General features: G+C 47.6%; 1 protein-coding gene across 10 annotated transcripts in view; it reads left to right on the top strand.

Annotated features, from left to right (window-relative positions):
* The window catches only part of FUT9 (fucosyltransferase 9), a 1,273,880-nt gene that overhangs the window by 667,833 nt on the left and 581,317 nt on the right, over nt 1–24,730 (top strand). For all 10 annotated transcript variants that reach the window (XR_011260450.1, XM_069606441.1, XM_069606433.1 and 7 more), the window contains one exon: nt 20,474–20,554. The gene's annotated coding sequence lies outside the window, so the exon portion shown is untranslated. The remainder of the gene's footprint in view (nt 1–20,473; nt 20,555–24,730) is intronic.

Genomic DNA, 24,730 nt, shown 5'->3' with positions numbered 1-24,730 from the left:
ACCACCGACGCCGTCGTGCACGTGCCCTGCCCGATGATGCCGGCACATCTTCCATCTGCTGGGGTCCACTTGCTGTGTCGTCCACCCCTGCTGGACCTCTGACTCCCAACTGCGGCAGGGATGGGATCCCCACCGAGCTCGCTGCATTGGTCGGGGCAGGTCCACAGGGGGCCATGGTGGCATCTGGGCCGGAAGACGGCAAGGAGAACGACCGGTGGATAGCCTGCACAGAGGAGGAGAGGGCCGTCAGATTGGCCAACACATGCAGGAACCCCCCGAACATGGCCGATCCCAATTGGGCCACGTCGGCACGGTGCACTTCGTGATGACGTGCGTGCTCCTCCCGGGAAGCACGCACGGCATCACGAATCACAGCCGTGCGCATCGCGACCCCAATCAGGACCTGCTCCACGCGGCCAGGGGTTCCCACGGCCGCAGGTGGAGGGGAGTCAGTTGACATGGACATCCCCTCTACCTGCGGACGGGCCTGGGACGGGGCATCCCTGCTGGTGCATGGTGGTGCACTCACAGGGTCAGGGACAGCGACATGCACAGGCACCTCCACGGTGACCTGTGCTGCCTCCTGCCCCTGGCCCTGGACTGCACCACTTGCACCAGCAGGGATGCTCCCACCAGGCCCCATGTGTGCACCAGTGTCGGCCTCCTCCTCCTCTGTGCAAACCACCAACATGGATGGCTCCTCACCGTCTCCCGCCGTAGCAGGCCCCTGTGGGGGCTCACCCACCCCTTCCGCTGCAGCCGTGGGGGCATCCCCGCTGCCTTGCTCCACAGCGCCGTCTCCGCCCTCTTCTTCACTAGCCGCTGCGTAGAGGGAGACAAAGGACACAAGCATCAGGCTACTGTACAATGGTCCCCTAGACAGGAAGCAATAGCAGATGAGCACCCCTGTCAAAGTACACTTCCATCATGTCCCTCCACAACACATGGGTCAGTCCAGGCAAAACACACACAGTAACAGGCATGGTGCATGCCATGCACATTTCCATGCATGTCCAATTGACTCTTGAAACATTCAATGATATGTAACTCACATGCATCATGGCTCATGCATATCACATGCACACACTTCACCTCAGTCACATCCATCTGGCCCCAATCACACCGAACACAGGCAAAACAAGGGTAAGTTGGGTGCGTCACTGAATCTGTGCATTGTCACACACATGAGTCATGCATCCATGGCATGCACAAGTCACAGACATGCAGGTCAGGCACACAGACATGGCTACCATATATGTACCTGGCATCAGCACCCATCCTTCACCCCCATCCATGTCCAGGTACAGAGACTGGCATGCTCTCATGTCCCAAATCTGCATAGTGCTCCCCATGCCGCATTTCAACACATGCAACAACCATGTGGGTCACACATCACTGGTCGCACATGCATTACCATGATGTCCCAGCACACATACATGCATACATGGCCCATGGCACACATACAGGCAAGTATCATAGAACCAGCACACCGCAACATGCCCTGTCTCACACAGTGATGCTTGGACACTTACCGCTCAACTCCAGACGGGTCTCCCTCTCAAGGATCTGGGCGTGGAGCGCTGGGCGTACGCGTTCCAGGACCCTCTTCTGGATGGAACTCATGTGGCCCCGGCCCCCCTCCACGAGGCGCCGGGCCTTCACAAGGGTCCTGGACCTCAATTCCTCCCAGCGCTTCTTGATCTTCAAGACGTTGCGGGTTGCCACCCCCTCCGCGTTGATGGCAACCACACAGTCGGCCCAGATCCTCTCCCGTCCTTCCTTGCTGGCGCGGGACGATCCAAAGAGGGCATCATACTGCCCCAGGACATGCTCCACCAGGACACCAACTTCGGTGGCAGTGAAGCTGGTGCCCCTCTGCCCCTCTGGCCTGGGGTTGCCACTGGTGCCAGATGTAGAAGTGCCCGACATGGCAACCCCAGAGGCAGGTGTGGGTGGGCAACTGGGTCCTGGGGCTGGGCTGTGGAGCGATGTAATCCCAGTTGGGAGTCTTCAGTTCCAGCAGGGGTGGACACAGCAAGTGGACCCCTGCAGATGGCTGATGTGCAGGCACCAAATGGCAGGGCACGGTGGCAGCAGGCAGGCAGGCAGGCAGGCAGCAGCAGATAGCACGTGGGAGGCTGCTCAGGGCACTGCGGGGGCAGTAACTCGGCCTTCGGGGCAGGAGCGTGGTGTTCCGTGTGTTTTCGGGTGGCCAGCTTGATACGGAGTGATTTAGCACGTGAAATTCCTGCACGTCAGCGTGAAATCCGAGGAAAGGCCCTTAGCGCGTAAGTGCGTCAGCACGCATACGCGATTCTATTGGACCAGAGTCCCTCATCGCGTAAGCGCGTCTGACGTGATCCGCACGGGCGTTCCCCACTCAGCACGTGAAGACGGAGCATACGTGGAAATACTGCACGTCAGAGTGTCATCGCGTGTAATTGGCCAAAAGTGCGCGTACACGCCATTGGCCTATGTACGTGTATTTCATCGCGTGTAATTGGCCAAAAGTGCGCGTACACGCCATTGGCCTATGTACGTGTATTTCATCGCGTGTAATTGGCCAAAAGTGCGCGTACACGCCATTGGCCTATGTACGTGTATTTCATCGCGTGTAATTGGCCAAAAGTGCGCGTACACGCCATTGGCCTATGTACGTGTATTTCATCGCGTGTAATTGGCCAAAAGTGCGCGTACGCGCCATTGGCCTAAGTACGTGTATTTCAGGGGCGCGCGGCCACTTACACAAGCAAGTACGTCAGCGCACCTGTATGCCTGCTGCGTGGGAATTTCCACACGCGATTGGAGTGGGAACTCGATTCCAGGGGTGCGAGGCTCACACGCTCGCCTACAACACGCGCAAGGCATTATTCTGCGCACTTTTCAATAAACAAGCCAGATGCCAGGATGAACATACCGTTCCTAGCAGCAGTGGCAGTGGGCTACCAAAGGAGGAGGAGGAGGAGAGTCAGGGCCAGAATATTCACACCCAGAACCAGCCTATTCGGGATGCCTGATGACCAGGTGTATGGGAGGTACAGGTTTCCAGCACACATCATACTGGACCTGGTCAGTGAGTGGGAGGATGACCTCACATCACCCACCCTGTGCTCCCAAGCACTCAGCCCCCTGCAGAAGGTCCTGAATGTACTGCACTTCTTGGCCACTGGATCCTTTCAGCGGACAAGTGCCATAGTGGGTGGTGTGTCACAGGCCACGCAGTCACGCTGCCTACACCAGGTCTTGAACATCATCACTGCACGGCCATCAGTCCGCAGGCACATATATCTCCCCAGGACTCATGCAGAAAGGCGGACGTGCATCCAGGAATTCTATGGTGTGGCTCAATTCCCCAAAGTGCTTGGTGCAATTGACTGCACACATGTGGCTCTACGTCCACCCAGGGCAACAGAGCACATCTATAGAAACCGCAAGCACTGGCATTCCATCAACGTGCAAGTTGTATGCAATGCCAAGGGAATCATCACATCAGTATATGCCAACTATCCAGGGTGCACCCACGACAGCTTCATCTACAGAATGTCTACCCTATGCCGGGACCTAGAGGCTGGCCAGCATGGAGATACATGGCTGCTTGGTGAGCATGAATGCCACTGCACATGCATGCATGTCAGATACTGGGTCATGACACAACACCACTAATGATACCCATCATCACCTCCGCAGGGGACACTGCCTACCCTATCAGCCCCCACATGATGACCCCAATCCGGAACCCCACCACGCCACCCCAGGTAAGGTACAACACAGCCCACATTGCAACACGGGGCATAGTGGAGCGCACATTCGGAGTGCTGAAGTCACGCTTTCGCTCCCTTGACCGTTCTGGCGGGCAGCTGTTATATGCTCCCTGAATAGTGTGCAGGATCATAGTGGCAGCATGTGTCCTGCACAACGTTGCAACACGCCGGGGCCTGCCCGTGGACATGGTGGTGCCCCCACATCCACAACCACATGCACGCCCGCTGCGCATGGGAGGGGAAGGGGCACGGGGGGAGGCAGCCCGTACGCAACTGGTGGCCAACTTCTTCACCTAGGAATCACAGTGCTGGCTAGTGCACACTGCTCTGGCACATACCATCTGACAATCAATGATGACACTACCTGACAATGTCTGAAAATTACTTGACAATAAACAGTCAGATACACATCAGCCTGAGATTGTTAACATGGAAGTGTCAATATGTGTGCACCCCTAGCTACACATACACCAGCAATGCATCACAACGCAAAGACACAACTCCATCAATCTAATATGCATTGCCACAGGCGATTCACTACATGACAACATTGCCATGTCAACCATTCCCTTCACAGTCCCGCCACTGAGGACACCATGTCATGGTATGTGACAGCAAACAAACTGGCCATCACAACATGACACTAGTGTCACAAATAGCAGTGCCCCAAATGGAACATAGCCGCACTTGAGCAGCTAACCGCCCTGGAGCCACTACTACACACCTGTGTAAGAGTATTTTCAATCAAATTACACACCAACCCACCCTGAAGCCCACCCAAACAAGACACATTGCATGTAATCAATGGTAGTCTCATTACCTGATTCTGCTGGTATGTCCTCACCGTCCAGATGTACAGTGATGGCGCCATGCAAAAGTGTCAGTGCACATCTACCGACATGTAGTCTGACTCCAGAGAGTATGCCCTTGTGAAGATCTGTGTGAAATACCTGCAAAACATGAGCAACATATGTAAGTAGAGGCACATATCAAACCATCATGCATAGTTAGGTGCAACAACAATGAACACTATGAATGTCTACACAGTATTGACTATGGACTGGCCAACAGCTCATGGGAGTCCAATGTCACCGTGTAATTTGCTGTCACTTGGGCACACCCTTTGCAAGCCCATGGAAACGGAAGCAGGAGGGGTGTGGATGTCTGCTACCCAAGCATCGAAACCAAACTCAGGACAAGCCTGCATGTGCCCAGCCACAATACAGTGTATGCCCAGGTACCCACACAAGGCAACACTCTTGCAAAATAAAAATAAAAACGATAAAAAATGGCCATGAAAGGGCCGGCGGGGGGGGGGGCCACCTATGAGGTCCGAGGACAGGATGCACGCCACAATCCACCTGTGTGGATCATGGGAAAGGAAAACACCCCATAGGCTCGTGGCCCACACGGCTACTCTGTTGTGGGAGATGAGTCGCTATGGCTCTGGCCAGACCCTGCAGCTGACTCTGGAGGTGGGGGAGCTGCCTCAGAAGATGGTGTGACAATGGGAGGCAGCCCACGCAAAGCACGAGTTTGCTCCTCCATGGCTGCAAGCAGGCGGGTCTGGTAGTTCTGGTTCTGGGTTATAATCATGCGGAGGTCCCCATGCAGTAACTCCCGGGATGACCTGACCTCCGCACGAGTTGCCTGCATCTCGGCCGAGAGCGTCCGTGTCAGACGCTCCAGCTGCTCCTCTGTCCTTCTATGGGATGAAGCCTCAAGCTCTAACAGGGTCGACCTGAGGTGACGGAGTTCTTCCCTCAGGCCTTCCCTGTGGCGCTGGGACTCCATGGAAAGTGATTCCCGCAGAGTCGCCAGTGCCGCCCGCCTGTCCATGTTGGACGCCAACATATCCTCCCTGTGTGCCTGGCAGATGGACTCTGTAGCCTGCTCCAGTCGCTCCATCAGCCTTTCTGGGGGGACAATGGAAGTGGCCACCCTATCCATGGCCTGTGCAATCATCTCGGATGATGCTGCCTGTTGGGTGGCCATACCGTAGATGGATTGCTCCCAAACGGTATTGCCAGGTGGCATACGGCCACCACGTTGACCGGCACCACACCTGCCTGGGGCAAGGCGGACTGCGCCTTGCTGTGCCGGCAAGGCCTCAGGCTGCAGGACTGCATTCCCTCTCTGATCTGCAGCCCCAGGAACAGGATCAGAGATTGGGTGGTGTGGCCCTGCATCCGTAACCACCGGAGGCTGATCTGCCGACACTGACATCCCCATTGAGGGCAATGGCCCGGCTGCAGGTGGGTCGGACAGAGGAGATTCTCTCCCAAGAACACTCACCTGCGACTGCACATAGGTGTCATCCTCCGAGTCTACACCTGAATACTGCTCGGGGGAGGAACCCCCAGAGACACCCCTCGACAGCACGGCCTGCAGCACTTGTGGGTTTTCACCCACAAACACACCACGTCCCTCACTTGTGGTAGGTCGGCCCGGGTTGCCCTCCTGGGACGGCTCCACCACCACATCCCCAGCATCAACAAGTGCTTCGTCCCCTGCAAAGACATGAAAGAGAAAAATGGAAACAGGCATTAGCACCATGGCATGCACCAAGGGCTGATGAACAACAGAGGCAGTAGTTCTACGACACATGTCCAACATGACTGGGAGACCTCCTATGCATTCACCATCACTGGGTCTGTAGGGGAGGCTCAGGGCATACAATGTACAGATTGGAGAGCAACGCCTGCTCACCTTGCTGCCTAGCACTGCCATCACACATTGGCCGGTGATTGGCATGTCAAAGGCACATGCCATCACACACATGGCATGTGACATAGCCACCAAGTGAAGAGGGAGAGGAGGGCTACTTTTTTGGATTTCAACCACTCTGGTCCTGACATTGCATCGTCACATCCATAAGTATACATGTTGTACATGGATCTGCTAGTCCGAATTGGCAACGATGCACAGTGCCTTGTCTACATCAACAAAATGCAGTAAACAATGTGATTCCACCTCCCCATCACCTGTAAAGGATTCATATTGCATTCGTGAAGCACCGGTCAAGTAATGTATGAAGGTACAGCGGAGCACTGAGGGGTGGTGGGGCAGAAGGGGATGCCAGTCAACAATCCTACTGGTGCTGGTGTCATTCATGTCACGCAAGTGCAGGGGTGGGTGGCACAATGAAGTGCAAGGGGAAGTGGCGGCTGGAAGTGCTGTACAAGGTAAGTAGGACTTGACGTCAAGGGCAGATGGTGTTAGGCGCAGACAAGTGCTGGGGGGGTGGCCTATAGGGGTACAGAGACAATCATGCAGTGCTGTGGGCTCGGAGGGGACAGGGGAGGTACACACTGCTTCTGGCTCGGCAAGGTCCTTTCAGATTTCTATGTGTCCTGCAGAGTTGTCACATGCCGCAGATATGTGCCCTTGGATTGGGGATCTCATCTTGGTGAAAAGGGTGAGGCGCTATTGCCTTTGGAGCATGTGGCAGGCCAGTTTGCCAGAGGATGGCCATGATGCAGGACATTCCCTCTCTGCCACCCGGCACCTGTGGTTTGGGTTCACAAGATCCGAGTCATGCCAGGACTCTGCATTGGCATGGGGCTTCAGACAGGTGGTCATGACCGTGGCAAAGACATCCAGTGTACCTGACATGGAGTGGAGCATGGAGTGGGCCCTGTCAGGATGGGAGTGAGCCTAAGGGGGAGCTGGATGGGGGGGAGATTTTGGCAGCATGAGCCTCGACTGACACACACTTCATGGGTCGGAATACCAAGAAGGTGTGTGACAGTGGTGAGGGTGGCTTTGCCTGTGGGGTGGTGAGGGTGAGCTGGGAGGAGAGGAGAATGTGATCACTCCAGGAGAGAGGAGTGCAGAGATGGACGGAGAGGGGAAAGTCAGATGAGATCAGAGCATCAAGAGTGTGCCCTGCAGAATGAGTAGGGACAGACGGGAGTCTAGAGGGTGAGAGGGAGTTGCTGAGGTCACAGAAAGGTCACGTGGGGGCGTCAACAAGCATGCAGGTGGATGCGTACAGCACCAAGGATGAGGATTTCTGTGTCTGGGGACATGAGTGAGGAGGAGAGGTGAGGACACTCAGAAAGGAAGTAGTACATTTGACCAGTTTTCCCAGACACAGTACGCACTGTTTGAGAATGTCAAGGTGTGGTGGAGAGAGACCTCACACAAGCCATTCCAGAGTGGAGTAGGTCTAAGTAGGAGTGACAGTGGCAGGAATACCCTCAGGGAAGCCAAGGGCACACCCCCCCTGCACAGTAGTGGCGGGCCAAGGAGAGGGTCAAGGATGCAGACAGAGCTGGCCGTCAGACATGTTTCCATGAGACCAAGGATGTCAAGGTGCATAACCTCATGTAAGTGACAGATATCGGAGGAATGCCTGATGCAGCCGCAGTGAAAGGAGTGTAATTGTGGAGGAGGTTGACAGCCTTGGAGGACTTACGGGGAGTGCTAGAGATCAGAGGTGCAGCATGTGTAGGAGTTGGAGTGGGAGGCGGAGAAGGTTCATGGGAGGGTGCAGGGAGGCAGTGCAGGATTGATGAGGAGAGAGGAGGGGGGACAGCAGGAGAGGTAAGGAAGTTGATGAGATGTGGGTAGCATTTCTCAAGGAGATTGAGGTTGGCCTAAGGGACTTGGACTGAGACGCTCCCATTACCATGCACATCAATAGTGGCCTCTGAGGATTGGAAGGAGGCCAGGAGTACACCCCAACGGGTCCCACCAATGATGGTGGAAGAGGAGCAAGGAGAGAGGACAGGGACCATGTGAAGGGTCTATGGGACAGGCAAAGGCATGTATGAGCAGATGTCAGTGAGAGTTAGCTTAGAGTAGGCTCAGATGCACTGGTCAGCAATAGGGTGGGTCGCATTGGAGGGCAGGGTGCCCTCATTTGACTTTTGGCAAGCAGGTGTCGTGAGTAGGGCACGATGGTCTGAACTGTAGGAGTCATGGAAGATAGACCATGAAGAGCAGCATGGAGTGTGAGGGAATGGGGCTCGAAACCAGACGGTACCAAAGCCCACAGGTGGGAGGTGGATGTCAAGGCAACATCCACAGTATGACAGCATGTTGGTTGGCATTTATATACAGAGGACGCATTAGCATGTGGTATCATTGCATGTCAGGCATGTGAAGATGAAACTTTAATGGCTGGGGGAAAGGATAGGAATGGTATGTAAGACATCAGATGAATAGACAGGGGAGTATGAGCAACAATGTAGTGACAAAATGACAATTCAAGGGCAACTTCCATGGTGTCGGCCCATATGTGCACTGTTGCCAGTAGGGATAGTGCTGTGGCCAGATGGTGTTGCACTGAACATACTGGATGAGGCACATGGGTGCCACTATCAACTCTGCCACACACCCCCTTGACAGGCACCCAACATGAATGCTTCACACACACACCATGCACATGGATAATACACACATGCATGTGCACTCACCGGATGATGCCTCGTAATCAGGGAGGTCTCCCACACCTTGGAGTTGTCCCTCGGTGACGTAGGATCCAGCTACAGACTCGTGTGGTGTGAGTTCTATATCCTGTGCTGGGGACCCACCTCCAGTCACCAAGGTTGCGGCATGACTTGAGGCCAGCTTATCCTTTGCCCTGCGCTTAAGGTCATTCCAGTGCTTCTGGCAATCACTAGCTGTGCGCCTCACTACTCCAAGGGCACTTATTCTGTCAGCAATGGTCTGCCAGTGTGCCTGGCGTCTGGCATGTGTGGTCTTGGACCCTGCAACGATGACCATTTCCCTATCATGATCTGACACATACTGAACAAGTGCATTCAGTTCGGCGTCTGTGAAGCTTGGCTTCCTTGATGGGCCGGACTGTGCAGCCGTGCCTGGGGCATCAGCCTGTGCCGGACGTGCACTCTTCCTCTTGCGCTTGGAAGGGGGTGGGGATCCAGAGTGTCCTACGCCGCTGTGGACACTAGGGGCAGGAGTCGTGGTGGACTCAGTACTGGGTGTGTGGGATTGCCCACTCAGCATGGGAGTAGGTGCAGGCATTGGGGGTAGTGGGATGGGGTCAGGCCTGATCTGAGGTGCATGAACTAGGACCGACACAGTCTTGGCAGGGTGTATGAGAGGTGGGGTGGATGGAGCCACACCCTGGCTACGGGGGCCAGCAGATGACCTATCTGGCATAGATGCGCGTGCCCTGATGACACCAATGTGCACCGGTGCACGTGCAGTGGACCTGCTGACCTGGATGTCAGCGATGGGATCACCCTCGGACAGGTCTGGTGCCACAATGGCCTGGTCCGACAAGGGCTGATCAGGGTTGGTATCAGCCACATGACTCTCAACTGGGGGGGGGGGGCATGGGTGTCCCTGACTGGTCCTCCAGACTGGGGGGGACAGGGGCACCCTGCAAGTCACAACCACGTCCCCTAGTGGATCCTCCACGGCCACCACGTGTGGCTCGGCCACCTTTGCCACCCTTACGGCTTGCACGCCTCCCAACCATGGCACTGATGGTATTGTGCGTATGGGAGTCGGTGTGCACAATTGTCCTGGGCAATTGGGTGTCAAAGGGGTTGGGTACCAGATGGTATTCGTACCCTAGTGCAGTGGCAAGGCTATATGACACCCCTGGGGAAAGATGACGGGTCACGCAACGCACAGGCACCCCAAAAAAGTTAAGGAACGTGCACAATACCCCTCCTAGACCACGTGTGCTGATGGAAAACCCTGCACTACGCTGTGGCATCCAGTAACACAATGAACGTATGCGTGTCACACGCAGCCTAGATTGACCTCTGAAGGGGTAGGCTACACACGGGGCAAGCACAGATGTTAGATACGTGCGTGACTCACCGTCTGCCAGGTAAAAGAGCGTGAAAAATGAGCGCTTTTGGTTGGCAACACCCCCGCCAAAAGAAGATGTGTACGCTGTCTGAGGAGACAGGACAACAGTAGAAGGGGACACTGTTTGAGGGAACAGGCCCAGGTAAACCAGTACAAGAGGAAAAAGAGAAAAAGCTGTCAGAGGTAACAGGGAGTACGAACTGGAAACGCCGTGAAGTAAATCGCGTGTGAAACGACAAGAAGTACAGAATTCACCCACTCGCTCTCCACGAAAAGCACGTACAAGGAAATGGTGTTCAACACTACCTTTTATACAGGCCCACACGTACAGCGTCACTTACGGCGTGTACGTGCTTGGCCCATGTTCACCAATCACACGCTTTGTCACTCCTGCGTGTGGATCCTTTTTCACCAATCACACGCTTTGACACTCCTGCGTGTAGCTCACTTTTCACCAATCACACGCTTTGTCACTCCTGCGTGTAGATCCATTTTCACCAATCACACGCTTTGACACTGCACGTGCAGGTAACTATTGACGCACATATGCTGGTGACGGGTTTTCGCGCGATTCGCTGAGTGTGGGGTTTTCACGTGCAAAATCACTCCCTATCAGGCTGTCCACGCGTTCAAACACGAAAGACCAGGCTCCTGGCCAGGAGGCCAAATTTAAGTCCCCCAGAGCCCTGAGCACGCTCCCACCTGCCATCGGCTGCTGCCTGACTGCCTGCTGGCCACGTGCCCCACAGTGCTGGTGGGTGGGGGTGGTGGGAGACATGGGTGGGGGCCTGGTGGAGGGTGCCCCTGGTGGATGGGGGGTGGGGGTGGTGGGAGACATGGATGGGGGCCTGATGGCAGGTGCCCCTGCACTGCTGGGGGGTGGGGGTGGTGGGAGACATGGGTGGGGGCCTGGTGGAGGGTGCCCCTGGTGGATGGGGGTGCAGGGGGACATGAGCAGGTGTGCAGGGTAGTCCACTGTTTTGTGGGCTGCCTGCAGGGGCCGTGGAGGGTGTACAGGGTACACCTGTGAGGGCCCACCCAGCCTATTCGCATGTGATAATTCCCACACACCCCTGTGATACACGTACCCTGGCCAATCGCGTGTTGAACTTCCCGCTACCCCTGTAATACACGCACCCTGGCTGTTCGCGTGTGATAATTCCCGCGTACCCCTGTGATACACGTTCCCTGGCCTATCGCGTGTTCTACTTCACGCGTCCCCCTGTAATACACGTTCCCTGGCCAATCGCGTGTTGAACTTCCCGCTACCCCTGTAATACACGCACCCTGGCTGTTCGCGTGTGATAATTCCCGCGTACCCCTGTGATACACGTTCCCTGGCCTATCGCGTGTTCTACTTCACGCGTCCCCCTGTAATACACGTTCCCTGGCCAATCGCGTGTTGAACTTCCCGCTACCCCTGTAATACACGCACCCTGGCTGTTCGCGTGTGATAATTCCCGCGTACCCCTGTAATACACGTTCCCTGGCCTATTGCGTGTTCTACTTCACGCGTACCCCTGTAATACACGTACCCTGGCCAATCGCGTGTTGAACTTCCCGCTACCCCTGTAATACACGCACCCTGGCTGTTCGCGTGTGATGATTCCCGCGTACCCCTGTAATTCACGTTCCCTGCCTAGTCGCGTGTAGTACTTCCCGCGTACTCCTGATTTGAAGATTGCCCGCTTTTCTTTCCTTGTTTGCCTGCCCTGTGAAGTGGTCCAGGGTTAGCGCAGCCCTTAGCGATGATTTAGCGATTTTGATGGCTTTTCCTTGCGCGAGGGCGTTCTTGGGGGCGTTACTGGCGCTGCTGCAGGCTCGCTGCGATTCTCTGCGCCACGGCTGGTTTGGGAGCTTGAAATCCATGAATACGCTGTGCGCGGAAATCTGTTTTAGCGCACGTGCCTGGCGCAGACTATCGCAGGCGCACGCTGTGCGCCAGCCGCGTGCGCTACTTGTGCGCTGGATTCTATGAATTAGCCTCTCTATTGCACACTTAAGAGGACTGATGACCAGTGTATGGTTGTAGGATATATTTTGAGATTATAACTATTACTTTGTGGTATTTTTTTCATTTTTCATGGTTGTATTTTATAATGCTTGGTAATATATTGTGGTAACATGTTGGTTTATTTTCATAGTGGTGAGGCTAAATTCTTAATATTGCCTAATAATTGTTTACCAGGGTCACTAACACCAAACAAAATACTGCACTCAATACACTCTGGATGAATGGTTCATGCCCCCTTGTGGTACCTTATGTACAATACCACACTACGCACTTTTGGCTGAATTTGAACAATTGTGAAGCATGCAATTGAAATATTGCACAATCTTTAAATCTATCTAGTTAAACAGTTCACAGCAGCTACTTTGTTTTGAGATATCTCTTACCACACTGTCTTTTTAAGCATATCAAATAAAAGGGACTTATTGCAGCATAGATGCAATAAGACTACAAGTTACTTTGAAATCAGTTTTTTATCGTAAAATAGAAATATGCAAGTTATAAAGAGTAACAGTTATGCCCGCATTGTATTTCACAGTGCAAATGCATTTCAATGTCTTTCAGTGTTTTATGTGTGCCATGTCTTGCCAACTGCCCTTGGCAACGTGGCACTTGGTAAGAGAAATACACTTTGAAAAAAAAAAACAAAGCAAAACTTTCAAAACATAAATGCAGGGTTACATGCACATTAAATATAGACAGCACCTAATATGAAGTGACCCACTTAATCTTGACTCATTCAAAACTCATTCAGTTTTGCAGTTTCCCCAATCATTCCGCCTGCCTCGCCCAGGGTTTCTCAGATAAGGCCAGCATCAGACAGCCAGCCATCACTGAATTGCATCTCTATCCAACCCTCTGTTACTTTGTCTCCCAGTGCACAAAGATGAATATTAATTACACCCTCTCAACCCCCTTTTTATTAAATTGCCCTGTCACTCAAGAGAAACACCTCCTCTTGAGCAGATCCTTCCACTGAAATGGCATGTGAATTCATTGCTGGAGAGAAAAATATACATATCTCCTTGAGCTTCCTGCCTAATAGAATGCCCTGTTTTCAGTGGAATGGATCTTCACATTTGTTTTATCACTCAGTGAACATTTTTCCTGCAGGTTTCCCATTTAAAAATTATCCCAAATGTTCCCAATCTGCTTTCAGACTCTTTCATCATGGACTAATTTACACTAGATGTTATTAAGGGATTTAGTTACATGTTAACTGGGGTTGGGTTGGTATGTTAATTTATATTAGTATTATGTCGAGTGCAGCTCAGTCCATTCAAATACCTTCCTGAAGCAACATGCACATTCAATCATCTGCTCTGTGCATTGGCATCTATTTAATTCTGCCTGAGACTCACACTCTTGAGTTCAGAACTGAGTTTCACCCCGACAACCCCCATTTCAGTCCAAATCCAGGCTAAAATGTGCATGGTAAAATGAGACTCACCACTACAATTCAGAGCCCCTGCTCCTACACTTCCTCCTTTTTTTACTCCTGGGATACAACCCAAAATCACTGCAGAAAAACAAACACAGATGTTCTAAAACCCATGTGCTTATCCCAACTGAATCTTCTCCCTCCCCATCATCATTAAAATCAATGTTGTTTTCATTTATGGTGAGTACAATCAACCATATCAAAGTAATTAACATTGGATCCGCCAAAATTACCAAACCTCTTTCCACCAAGTCCCCCAATGGAACATATCTGCCTCTGTCAGGTCTAAACTGCTCACAGTAATGTTATCTTTATTCAGGATCATTCTAATCATGTGTACCCTTTTATGTATCAGTAAGAATTGAATATCTGGGTCAATAGGAAATGCATTTTTCCAAAAGAAATCTATGTTCTTCACCTTCCCCTCCCACAATTTGCCAACGGCATGAAACAGCGTCAAGCCACCCACAGACACCACTGTATCTTTAAGGATAGATATGTAGAACACACTATGCTGTAATTGTTTCACAATAAAAGATCCATGGTTAAGGTGAGTAATCATGTAATTTGTCATTAAAGTACTCACTAACCACATATCCTTAATCACCCTTTAGACACCCCGTGGTCTGACTTCAACCCGCAAATAGCTTCCGCTGCCTCACGTATAAATGGCTTACCTTAACATATATAATTCTGCTCCTTGAATTTTACACAGGTATCTAACTTTGGTATCAGATATACATCAGGTTCCCATGTTTGAAATGCTATCATCTCCGGAGTTACATATTTGTCATCTTGTCAGAAGCCTACATTACGTACCAACTTAGTTTGATAGATCAACTATGGGGCCAATAATCTGAATGCACAGAAGGAAACCTATTTCCATTCGCTCTATATTAATGTATAATGGTATTGCACTTCCCTTTTCAAATACAATCCTTTCTTGGATTATCTCCACCTCCCTTTGTGCGATCCGTGTCATCATTTGATGGATGATATCAGATGACACAAAATACAGAGGTATATGGCCTTGAATCATCTGAGATATCGCATTTTGAACTTCCCATACATATTTTATCAGAATGCTTTCAAATGGTGTTACCACATTTAAAATATCATTTAGCAGTTTATCATGTTTAACAATGAAATTGGTACTATGCTCTAATATTATGGCTTGCTCATTAAGAACCAGAATTGTTTCATTCACATAATGGATCGCTTCTTTCTGTCCTCTCCTGAGCCCATCTAACGTTTGTTGCAATCTTTTAAATCATAGCTCAATTCATGTGCCTTGTTACTTCATGTTCCTACAGCTACTGCATTGGCTGTAGATATTATTGTGCCCACCACAGTGCCAATTACTGTCATCACGATTGATGTCACTAATAAACCGGCCATCCTTTTTCCCCTCCTTTTCTTAACACTAGATGAACTCATAAAAGTATTTTCCAACTGTAACATTATTTCTTTGGTTGCCCTCTGAGCTTCTTCTTTACGGGGTTGCACCCATTCCGTCATTGCTCCCAATCAATACGTTACTGAAATCGGCAGTGTAGTAAGTCTTCTGGATTGCGATTCCTATTGCTGAATTCTCTTCCAACTGAATGTCTTGACACCCTTTATTTTCTACCAGGATTTTAATGAATCCATTCCCAATCTCTATCAGTGATGTATATTTGCATTCTAACCCTTACGTTTGTCCCTTTCTGTATTTTAATGCTACTGTAACTGGTCTGTTGAATGCAGAAATGGTAACATCCCTTTTCGCCTGCAGTTCAACTGCATATAGTGTCATTTTGGCGCAATGGTAATCTTGTCTTTTGTCTTTAAATTTAGGTGTGGCTCCATCCAATCTGGACCAAACCTTTTGATTTAGAAAGTCTAATACATACACATCCTGTGCATGATGTCATTTCCCAAATAAAATGTATTTTGTGTCCCGCTCATGATCAACACATTATGATGAATGCTCTTAGGACCAATTGCAATCTTTAACATGCATCTTCCTACAATTCTTTGTCCCGTCTCGGGGTCATCTAGGCCAAATATGTGTTGATTCTTTATTCTGAACTTTGGGCTCTCCTCCCTGTCAATTATTTGCTGGAGTACCTTTTCAGTAATACAACTCTTTTCATTTTCAAGTGCTAAAGTGCCTTCAATCATTTCAGGATGCCCATTCACATGGATACGAATCCATGGCTGCACATCTCCCATGTGTATTTCTGGGATGGCTGTAATGTACTTTTTTGAAGTTGTGCACAGAGGGGCCTTTGTTTCCCCTCACCTTTACGTGATTTTGTGGGGATCTCCCTTCATTGATACTTTTCACTAGTTCTTTTGGCATTATTGTCGCATGCCATTATTGTCCCTTGGGCACCTGTATCAATCATTGCGAAATGCGTGGCATTTTTTCTTCAATAGTAATACAAGCATAGTACCTATCTTCAACCTCTTCTTGTATACATAAAAAGTGTGAATTTCTGCTGATTTCAGGCCTTACTTTCCTTAGCTCTTTTTTACTCTTCGCTACGCTATGGCAAACGGGCATATGAAATTACATCTTTCCCTCCTTTTTGGATACTTCATTTTGAATTTCTTTGTCTATTCTCCTGGGCTCAGAACCCATTTGAAGTGTAGCCACAGACTGCCCTCTGACTTTGGACTACTAGTGTTCACACCCCAATTTCCTATTGTACTTTTCTCATTGGCTCGATTCTCTACACTGCAAGCGTTTGATTGCATATTTTCACAAGTGTCACATGACAGCCTGCCAACTTCTGGTGCATGACACTTATCTCTGTTTTGCATAGAGCCTGTCATTTCTGTCCCTTGGAATATCTGTGGTTCAAAATACTCCTCAGGCGACTGACTTGCACCCGCCCTGTTGATCCTAACTCTTCGACTTGTGTTCATATTGGATGCTCTTTTTAAATCATCTGTTTCTCTGCTTTTGGGGATTCTTTTGTTCATTTTCCCCCTTTTGTTCTTCATCTTCACCCACCTGGATAGCGTGGTTCAACTCTAAATTGAACCACACTCCCTTTTATTTGTGTGTTGAAATTCACTGTCTCACTTTCAGCAACTCAGCACTGTTATTCAAAGGTGATTCACAGGCACATACATTTTCATCAGTGCAGAGATTATTAAGTAGACACCTATGACATTCTGCACCTTCATTTGGCTGCTGCTTTTGAACTGCACATAACTTTCCTATCTTTTCAGACATTATTTTATCGTTGGTCTCTAAGCATTGAAACCTGTCCATGTCTCTGAATTCTTCTCTTTGTGGCTATGGCCGGTAGTGATTAAACTCACCCGGATTAGGACTATTCTGGTACCTCTCAGGAGATGGATTTCTTTTTGTATTACATCTGGATTCATTTGACACAGTAGGTGGAGATCGCACAGTGACCATCCTTTGACCGTGGTCGACTGTTGGTGGTGATTGGTTATATTGTTGATGGACATAATTCATATTTTGTCCTTCATTTGGTGGGAATTGTCCCCTCTGCTGTTTCCATTTTCAATTAATCTGTCCACATATCTTGGTCTTTCTTGTTAGCCATATACCATTGTATTGGGGTCAAATCTACTCTGAGCCCCTAGTGTCTGTTATTGGCCATTGTACATTTGATTTTGATTGTTATGTAGACCAGACATACCGTGTCGAATTACCCAAACATCTAGGGCTCATGGCATTTTGTTTCTTGCCTGAGCCTGGACTGATTCAAACAACATCTTTACAGATTTTACCTCTAGAATTGCTGGTGCAGCTTCTTTAGACTTTGGTTTTGTCTCCTTATTCTTTAGGTTGTTCCTTTCTCTGACCAAATATCACTTAATATAATATGGCCACCTGTCCTATTATCCATTCTAGTGGTTTTTCACTGTCAAATTCATGAATTAACTGGGATACAATTTCTTTTTGGAGTCCATAAAAATATGCAGTCTTAAATTCTACAAAGTTAGGGTTAAAGGCCACATTAAAGCGTGAAAATGCTCTTTGCAAATTTTGAAGGTATTGTCGAGGTGACATATTTGGCTATGACATCATAGTATAAGCTGTTTTATTGTGTCCTGTATAGACTGAGAAGATGAGAATTGATGTCTACCGTCTTTCTCAAAGTCCGCCCATGACACATATTCCTGTTCATTGAGACCACGAATGACACTAGCAGCTGCTGAATCTAGGGTTAGATGTAAATCCTGTTTATATTGTTCACTAGGTATCTCGAGGGCTTAAAATATATCCTGAACTGTTTCTAAATGGTCTTTCATACAACAATCACTTCCCTTTTTGAATGGTTTAATCAAAGTCTTGATACATTTCCGAATTTTGATAAGACTACATGGTGCATTCTGGTGTGTATCATTCTGTCACTCAATTTTGTTCTCTTGTGGGCAAGAATGATTGTGAATATTTGCTGGAGATTCAGATGCCAACATTGGGTTATAATCAGGTCTGGCCACAGGAATAGCTGTTGGTACATTGTGTCCTTGGCCATAGCTCTGACTGAGTTAAGTTCCATTGAATGTAGTACTGTGTCGCCTTTTTTGAGACTGGAGACTAAATATTCGCTGTTCTAAGTTCTTGCACTGTCCATGAAGCTGTTCTGCCTCATGGCAGCGATCAGAATTCTCATCTCTGACCTTATTGATTATTGCTTGCAATTCATTGATTTGTGTCTGACACTGATTAAGTCCTTTTTGTCATGTTCTTCCAGTAATGTGAATATATCCTGTTCCATAGCATGGAATTCTCTATCTTTCTCCCTGTTGTCTTCTCCAAGGGTTTGTATTTCTGAAATAGCAACATCTTTTTTCGTGTCTTATTTCTTCTAAAATTGCTTTTAAGTGAGTTCATTCTTGTTTACTCTCATTAAATTGTGTGTCTCTCTCAGCCTATTGAGTAGCCATATTGTTGCATTTATCTTGCAATTCCATGTCTATCTCCCTCTGTTAATTCGGCTTTTAACTGCTGCACCTGTTCACATTCATTGCCCAAACTGCATTGTAACTTGCTAATAACTTCACTGTCATTCCCTTGCATCCTTATAGATCTATGTAGCAAAAAGAACAATTTTGCACATAATCTGATGATGCAGTTGTTCTCCCCCTTGCATTCTGGTGCTTGGAATAGCCCCGGGAGGCACACCTCACATGCTTCCTTCATCAAATATGTTTTCAAATGCCTCCTGTTCTACCTGCCTGGTAATTCTGTCTTTCCATATTGTCGCATTTTCTGAGGACCAAACTGCATGGGCATAAAACTTTGCCTCAAGATAGTTTGCCAATTCAGAAAACTCAGCATGCATTTGGAACATTAACTCACCATGGATTCGGGACATAGTGACACCATTGGGTGAGTCAAATTAGCACACAGTACTGCACTACCTCACAGCACTAATTCAGTGCACAATATGGTTATACTTTAGAATGCAAGGCCACGATCAGTACCTGTTTAAATATGTCCCAATGGCCAACACACTAAATACGTTGGATATATTTTGGCATTATATCTGGTATTTTTGTTATGGTGTTATTTTATAATGCTTGGTAATATATTGTGGTAACTCATTGGTGTATTTTTATAGTGCAGAGACTAAATTCTGAATATTGCCTAATACTTATTTACCAGGGTCACTAATAACAAAAGAAATACTGCACTTGATACACTCTGGATGAATGGTTCATGCCCCCTTGTGGTACCTTATGTAAAATACCACACTACCTCCTTTTGGCTAAATGTCAACAAGCCATTCCAATAATGGTATAATACATGGAATGGCTATCCCTCTTAATTTCATTCAATAAACTGAACACTGTATATTTCGTGCTCCGATTTTATGGCCCCCTTGTATTTTATCTTGATCACTGGTAACTCAGATCATTGTTTCACCAGAAACTCTTTTGCACACTGAAGAGGACTGATGACTGGTGTGTGGTCGAGTAAGTTAGGGCCCAGTGTTTGCAAAGGACCGTATAACATTTTTGATGGTATTAGTAGTGGTAATTGAATCACTTTTACCATCATTGGTACCGTGGCATCCCCAACTAATTTTGACGCTTTGTTATTCAATGTTCCAATTGTCTACTGCGCCTTGTTGTGGAATGTTAGAATTACCACTGGTAGTAATACAGCCAGCATAATTCTCACCAGTTTTTGGAGTCAATAAAACATTCACATGCACTGGGTTTGACAACTTATTGGTTTAAAAACTCATAAAAAAGCAGACTATAAAAAGAAGAGGCTTCTACAATGACCCCATGTTTTCTATTTTACCTCTATGCTTGTTATGAAGCTCAAAGAGTTTCCTGTCCCATCAAATGTTGTCCAGGTTTTCCCAGTGAGATATTTCCAATAAATTGTACATTTTCCGTTTAGAAGGGCGAGTCATATGAAGTAAGACCTATGCACAGTAATGTTCTTAGACTAATGACACCTATGTTTTGATTTCTTTTTAGGACTAGGAGGGCATCGAATGAGGAAAGTCATAGTTTGAGAATTCATAGAAACAAAGAAAGAAGAAAGCACAACAAATAGAGGTAATCAATGTTGGTGCACCCTTTGACTCGACATGGTCCTAGAATCTACTACTGATGACTAATCCAATTGTGATTTTGGTGTGAACACAGATGCAAAGTGTTTTCAGCATTTTCAGGTCTCTACATTGCTCATATCTTCTGGTGCATGTATTCTGTAATTTTCCCAAAACTAGCACTGCCTTTCCACCTAAACCAACATGAGGCCAATCATGAAGCATTTGGCATTCTGCACGATGTATGTTTGCCAGTTAATTGTGTAATATGCATGCAGTAGTTTATATTGTTATGGTTGCAGCAAAAGCGCATATGTCACATTAGCTGTAATGTGCCAGCCCAAAAACTGGACTGATCCCATGGCCATTGACAAGAGTATGAGGGTGGCCTCCATCAGAAATTGTTAAAAAAAAATGAAAATCCTAAGAAAGTAAAATTAAAAAATTGTAAAATTATGGAAACTGAAATATCAAGGAGAATGATACAGGTGATTCAAATTTGGAAAATATTTCTAAATGTTCTTTTTCAATGATACATCTGAAGGGAAAGAGTGATGTTTCCCGGCTTTGATTCAAGCAGCTGGTGGCATGTCAATACTAAAATGAATAGAACATGCTGTGTTTGCCTTGCACTGGCACAGTTCATTGCAACCATGTCTGGATTGATTATCGACCATTAAAATGGTATTAATTAAGAGTTGACAATCTCTGCAGTTATAGTTCTAATTTAAAAATCTGCTTATTCCACAGACCAGCAATGTAGCTACTTTACAATATTTACATATATTTTCTCACAATGCAGTGCTATTTAATTTACAATCAATAAAGGCCCTGATTCATGGAAGTGTTTTATAATGGCGCAATCCCATAGGAAAACATTCCATGAATCAGGCCCAACATCTTTGTTCAGGAGAAATATATTTGTAGGCCTTATCGAATCAATATGTGTAGACCAAGTTGGTTACTTATTTCTGCAAAGTTTGGAATCCCTTCCAACTATAAGTAACGTGAATTGCAGTATTTCACTTGTAATTTTTGTATGGGGTGACTTTTCTGACTGACTCTGCATTTACACTGCTCCATTAAATTAACATTGTTTATGCTATGGTATTGAACAGATTGTATTTAGGTTGGTAATGTCAACAAAATGTATGCAGAGTTTCAAACGGATCCCATCCCTGATGCTTTAAATGCCTTTGCCCGACAATGTGCATCCTGTCTTGCTCAATATACACATTGCGATCTCGTGGCCATATTTATCAGCATCTAACTCTGAGAAGATCATGGCAGATATCCTGACCTACTAAGGAGAATGCAATTATAGTTTACTTGACAGTCATCCCTAAATTAGACAACAGGTGTTACGAGAGAAGAGATTCCCTGTTTAACTAATGTCTAGACTGGATAAGTGTCAGGTTAAGGATATAGAAAGTGGTGCATACACATCTGACACCTCCAGAGAACTGACACTCTCATTCCGGACCGATGAGGATAGCAGGTCTTTGGGGAAGGACTGGACCTCAGTTTCAGAGCCAGGTCTCTTTGACTTCCAAGAACACCTGGGGCATACTAAAACAGAAATCCAAATAAGAGGAATATTCCTCAGAAACCCAGGTACCTTTCTCCAAGGTCAATGTGGAATGGTGTGCTTGCTCCTCCTTTGGGCCTCAATGCTCCAGGTTGGAGATTGTGTGAAAACCAATACATGTTGTTAAAAACAAAAATGTATAGCTAACCTAAAGCCTTGTCCTGGAACATTGAATGGATCAACAATAAGTTAGATGTTGCAGTGATTTGTTTAGTAGCATTTCTATTATATACCTTCTGGAGGCTTGGGCTATTGATCCTGTACATAAAGCAGGATATGTTACATATTGCCACTTTGCTGTTAAATCTGTGAGGGACAGACTCAGTGGGGTACTGGATTTGGATTTTAACAGGTTTAGACATACGAACTTCAGAATTCTTATCCACTTCACCTGGTATCATGGAATTAAATATATTGATACAGAACCCCGTCCCTTTGAGGTTATTGTATATTTACAATGTCTATTTGTGACTTGGCTATTGGTACTAGAGGTGTTGGAAAGGCTCTTGGATACTCAAGCCAAAATTAACAACCCTCTAATTCATAGACACACATTGGTTCTGGGGATTTTAATGCCCTCCTTGAACCCCTAGATTAAATTACTGGATTTCAACTTGAAGCCGAGGCATCGGGTATCTCACCCTTACAGGCTGAGAAACCACCAAGCAGCACAGGAGTGTCCCAAGACATGCTGCCTATTGATGTCACAAGTGTAGTCAGGAAATTTAGATTAACATGAGATACCTGTAGGTCAAAATCTTGTCTAGCAACAAATATCACAAGATATGCGCAAAGGCAGAGTTTTGCAAAAATATATTTTTAGTTTAATAATTTTGATGTATGCTAAAAACAAGGACCACCTAAGAGTCCAGTTATTTAAAAGGACAATATATCACAACATACAACGACAATCAGTTGAACACTGTATACAAAAACATTCAAATATTAGCAATTGTCAAAGTTAAATCACGCCCATTGCTCATTTAGGTGGTGTTAGTAAAACAAAGTGACTCCCAATAGCAGGCATTTGTTTATAATTTCGCACAAAGCCCCCATGGGGAAAGTGTCAACAGAAGTGACTCTGTTTCCAGCCTTATATACGTCAAACCACAAGATGATATGCATAAGCTTGTTGTCGCATGGACGTCTAGTCATCCAACTAAGGCTTTCGTCAGGACGCCCAAAAGACAACTGGTGTTTGATGTCATGTATTTCACAAGGAATGCTTTATACTAGCCAGTGTATCTAAACAGAAACACACAAATATATCATTTTAAAAAACCAACTGCATTACGGATGATCATTTAAAAATACTGCCTCATCTTTCTTAATATTTCCAACCATTTCACTCATTGTTACATGTGCATCATAGATATATCGATATTCAATAATAGATATACCACTTCGTGTTATTTGGACCCGATTTGCTTGTCCTAATCTATTTTTCTTCTTTAGTTCGGCTAATAGTAATTTCATTATATTCAAGTCAAAAAATGGCTGATTATATACTCCAAACTGTGGAGCATACGTACGTTAATGTAATCCTAAATGAGCAATGGGCGTGATTTAACTTTGACAATTGCTAATATTTGAATGTTTTTGTATACAGTGTTCAACTGATTGTCCTTGTATGTTGTGATATATTGGCCCTCATTACGACCCTGGCGGAAAGCAACTGACCTGACCGCCATAGCGTAAATAGCGTTTCCGCCATGGCACGACAGAGTAAAGTGCGGCTAATTCTGACCCATCGGGCACGAGCAGTACGCCTTGGCGGAAGTGCAAAGTCCGCGATGGCGGAAATGTCCCCAAAACGCCCCTCACCGCCGTCGTACGGCGACCTAGGTGCAATTCCGCCACCGGACATAGTGGTCACCGTAAAGAGCGGCAATCGGAAAATACGGCGACCGTAAATATACGGAAACGGAAGCAAAAACATGGTCCCGGAACGGGAAACAGCACGCCGTACACCTATAAAATCAGAACATTCACACAACCATAAAAAATACTACCCTGAGAGACATCCGAACCCGTCATCCACCCTAGTGAAACCAAACCAATGGGAAAAGTAGCGAAAAAAGCGTGCGACCGCAAGCGGCAGGTCCACTTCTCACGTGAGGAACTCACGGTGCTCACAGAGACCCTCCAGGAGAATGCTGCCGTCGTCTTCTCGACGCAAATGACCAGGACGGCACTTGCGAACAAGAAGGCCATATGGGCCCTGGTGGCACAGCGGGTAAGTGCGGTGGGGACCGCACCCCGCAACCCACAGCAATGCAGAAAGCGATGGGACGACTTGCGGATACGCGTACGGAGCATACTATCCGCCAACCGTAACATTGCCACAGCTACCGGGGGAGGATCGGAATCACCCATCAAGCTGACCCCCTGGGAAGAAATCTGTGCCTCCACCATTGGAATGGAGACCATAGAGGGAGTCGGAGGGATGGAGAAAGGAGTGCAGACATCCGAAGAATCAGGTAGGTGGCCCAAATAAAACTATGCTAAAACCACAATGTCCAATCATGTGAAGTACCATGTGTCCACATAGTGCAACAGAAACACATGTCCAGGAGAACGTCCACTTACATTGGC

The sequence above is a fragment of the Ambystoma mexicanum genome, chromosome 4p (assembly GCF_040938575.1).
Source record: "Ambystoma mexicanum isolate Mex_15411 chromosome 4p, UKY_AmexF1_1, whole genome shotgun sequence".
Lineage (NCBI taxonomy): Eukaryota > Metazoa > Chordata > Amphibia > Caudata > Ambystomatidae > Ambystoma > Ambystoma mexicanum.
The sequence above is the reverse complement of the archived record's forward strand: the minus strand, read 5'-3'. Positions and strand labels throughout refer to the sequence as shown.